A 4,347-nucleotide genomic window follows, 5' to 3' on the forward strand; every position below is an offset into this window, starting at 1 on the left:
ATTAGAACTGTTACTAATGCTCTGAGGAAAATCAAGTTTACGAGAAATCCAATCTATTCGAGGATTATACTTTTCTAACCATGATAAGCCTAAAATTACTAGATTAGAGGGAGATCTAATTATATTAAAAATTACGCAACTACTATGACCATTTATTACTACATCTATAGGAAGTATTTCGTGAGTTACATCTCCAGAAGACAACGGACGACCATCTATGACTTCTACGTGTACAGGTTTAGTTTTTTGTATTAATGATATTCTATGACATCTAGCAAATTCTTCATCTAAAAAACAAGATGAGGCTCCTGAATCTACCAAGGCAGAGGCTTTGTAATTATTAGGTCCTAAACGCACATCTATTATAAAACAAGGAGATGGTTCTGAGGAGAGGATAGGACCTTCATTAGAAGTTGTACAAGATTCCAGCCGCACGGTCCCTATTGTAGCTGGACGTACTCGTTTTCTGACATACTATCTTCTTTGACAGCCGTACTCCTCATTTTGTAGTTACGTCGCTTCTTTGGACAATGTTGAGCAGTGTGCTTAGGTTCTCCACAATATAAGCATAATCCTTCTTGTCGACGACGAGACTTTTCTTGCTCAGTAAGAGGTTTGAAACGTACCGCATCAATTTACATATCCTCTACTTCTGAAGGTATGTGTTGAGGAGACGTCGGTGTTGCCATTGAATTGTAGTAACGTTGAGGCCCACTTGTACGACTCTCGGATCGAAATTCAAAAAGTCGATTGTCGCACTTCACGGCAAAGTCAATTGCTTGACTCAATGTTTGAGGATCAGGTAAATTAAGCATCAATTTCTTTACCTCATATTGTAATCCGTAGAGAAATTGACTCACAAGTGCGGCATCATCCCACTTGATATCAGTTGCAAGTTGTCAAAATTGGGAAGCATATAATGTTACTGATCGATTGCCTTGTCGCAAAATACGGATCTTGTTGGTTGCAACACGAATTGCATCATGTTCTCCAAACATGGATCGAAACTCCGCCAAAAAAGCCTCCAGATTATCCAATATTGGATCTCGTCGTTCAAGAAAAGATGAAAACCATGACAATGCTGAACCTGAAAGAAGTGTACCAATGAATCTAACTTGTGACCCTGGAGTTGGATAGCTCTGGGGTTGAAGTTCAATCACTAGTTGGACCTGATTGATGAATCCTCGAAACTTGGATCTGGTACCATCAAACTTCTCGGGCAAGGCAACTCTCGGTTCTCTAACACTCGAAGGGTGTTCCATTCTGGGAGAAGGGACATGGTTTGGTGCAGATGTTGAAGCAGCCCCAATCATCTCTATATCTTCACTTCCTACCATTCTTGTTGCTCCTTGTGGTGGTAAATTGAGTTGATGCATCGCAAGCATTAACTCCCTCAATTGTTCTTGCATCTGTGCCATTGCACTCTTCATTTCAACAAGCTCTGCCATAGTAGCACTTAGAAAAGAGAAGATGTCTAATAACGCTCAAAACAAATAGAAGAGAGGAATTGATAACAAAGAAAATACTAAGAACAATATCAGTTTAAAAGAGGGTAATCCGTAACTTCTAATGCGCTTATGTCTTATCAAGAAAAAGGGGTAATCCACTCTTAATCAAGAAAAGACAAAGCTCTGATATTGTAAGTGTACTCTTTTCAATCTGTCAAGGACAAGAACTCGATGAAAGCTAAAGAGTAAGTGAGACTTTTCTCAAAAAGAAATAGGACAAAATAGAAATATGTATATTAAGAAAGAAACTGGAATGGCTATTGCCAAAATACAAGAAAACTAGAGACCCTTGAAACTAGACTAGAAGCAAGAAAGGAGTTGACAAGAGTGAAGAGGGCTTCACTCTTGCCTCTATATATACTATCTAACTAGAAGCCATGTGGCGATGTTCTATAAGTCCTCCAATATATGTTGACTTTCTAGGCCACATGCTTTTGTTTGCAAGGCAAGTTTTCTATGGATGGACCACGTAGTTAGCTTGTTCTTTAAGCTTCCAACATGTGTGGCACATGGCTAACTTGTTGACCAAGTTTCTAACCTAAAAGTCAACTATAGACTCCTATAAAGTCAAAGTAGTGTCTATGAAGCTTCTAAGAAGCTTCTCTAGAAGATATTACACAATTAACCTACTTTTATCTACTTTTACATACTTTTATCTATTCATATAGGTAATTATATGTATGTCCGTGACAGTTGATATAATATTGAATTGGAATGACTATTGTCAAAAACAAGAAGACTAAAAAGTCTTGAAACAAGACTAAGGACTAAAACGGCATTGACAAGAGTGAAGAAGGCTTCACTCTTGCCTCTATGTATTGAATAGGGGGACTCAATTTGAACAGAAGAAAATTTAAAACAATGAGTATAATTTTGAGTGATGAATTCATTTCTGGAGTTGTTGAAGAAGAAGGATTTTCAAATGATATTTTATAAGTTTTAGAGACTTTACAAGGAGAGAAGATTGCATCTACTAATGTGATGGTAGAGATTCACTCAAGCAGCCTACATGAAGAAATATTAAAGACAATTGTTAATGCAAGGTTGGTTGAAAGTTATGGCTTAAAAATTGATACTATAGTGAATACCAAATACAAGATTGTGGCAAAGAAGGTTAGACCAATGGCAACACAACTATTACTAGACTCTGAAGATCATATTAAGAAGGCTAAAAAAGAACCTAGATTAAAAGAACTAGTAGGATTGGATGTAATTTCCTAGAAAAAACATTGGCCAAACTAAAAATTGAATGGGGTAAATTTTTGAAAGAATTTGAAAAGAAAATGTTCCAAGAAATGATCTCCAAGCATGATAAGGCTTTTGCTTCTTCACCAAATGAAATTGGATGTGTCAATCCAAAGGTTATTGTATCAATGGTCATTTTTATTGTTCCACATGTACCTTGGGATTTGAAGCCAATTCTTATACCAAAAGCCTTGCTATCTAAGTTGGTGAGTTTATTGAAAGAAAAGTTACAAATGGAAATACTTGAGCCATGAATGGCTCCATATTCTAATTGATGGTTCATGATACCTACATAGTCTAGAGCTTTGAGATTTATTCAAGACATGCAACCAGCCAACAAAGTGACAATTAGAAATACGGGATCAGGGCCAATTGTAAATGAGATTAGTGAGTCTTTTACAAGGTATGCTATTTATTCTATTCGAGATCTTTATTCTAGTTATGATGAGTTTCAACTTGCATCAAAAAGTAGAGATTTGACAAATATAAAAACTCCTTTAAGACTTGTAAGGATGTGTACCTTGCTTCAAGGTGCGACAAATTTAGTGACTCATATGTAAAATGCTATGAATAAAATTTTAAGGGATTTTGTACCTGAGACGACCATTCTATTTGTAGATGATATTCCTATCAAAGGCTGTAAAGAAGAAGCAAAAGACTTAACTGTGAATGTTGATAGATGCAGAAAGTTTGTAATAGATCACATTGAAGATGTAGAGAGAATTTTAAAAAAACTTGAGGATGTAGACTTAACATTATCAATTGACAAGTCCAAATTTGAAGTTGATGAGATTGTAGTAGTTGGACACTTGTGTGGGAGATATGGCAGAAAATCTAATCCTAAAAAAATTGATGACATTGCTAGGATGAAGGCATGTAATAGCATCATTGCAATAAGAAGGTTTTTAGGTACTTGTGTCTTCTATTAGATTTGGATTCCTCATTTTGCTCACATAGCTAAGCCATTGTATAATTTCTTAAGAAAAGGAACCAAGTTCAAATGGGAACAGAAGCAAGAAATGGCCATGGAAGGTCTGAAGGAGATTTTAAAATCACCACCAATCTTGAGGTAAGTTGACTATGATTGTGGAAGACCAATTATTGTTATCATTGATACAAGTCCAATTGCTATTGGTTGGGCTATTGGTCAAGATGATGCTCAAGGAAAAAAGTTTGCTATCAGATTTGGAGCAAGGATTCTCACAGAGAGACAAAGAAAATATCCACAAGTGAAGTGAAAAATTTTGGAAGTAGTCACGTCTATGAAGGCAGATAAAAACTATTTGATTGGAACCAATGTGGTGTTGGAAATCGCTTGCTTATCATTATTAGGTATGATTGCTAATTGTTCTACTCTTGATATTATTATTGTTAGGGACATAGTCCGTAGACCTTTCTAGAGACAAGTTTCTAGAACCTTCTAGAAAGAAGTCTCTAGAAACTTCTAAAAGATTCCTTGAATATTCTCTTAGAATATTCTTCAAAGATTCTCTAAAGATTCTTTGAAGATTCCCTAAAGATTCCCTTAGAAGGCTCTAGAAGATTCTTAGAATATTCTAGTAGATTCTAGGAAGTTACTTGAGAAGCTTCTTAG

Source organism: Physcomitrium patens, chromosome 22, assembly GCF_059467195.1.
Source record: "Physcomitrium patens ecotype Gransden chromosome 22, ASM5946719v1, whole genome shotgun sequence".
Classification (NCBI taxonomy): domain Eukaryota; kingdom Viridiplantae; phylum Streptophyta; class Bryopsida; order Funariales; family Funariaceae; genus Physcomitrium; species Physcomitrium patens.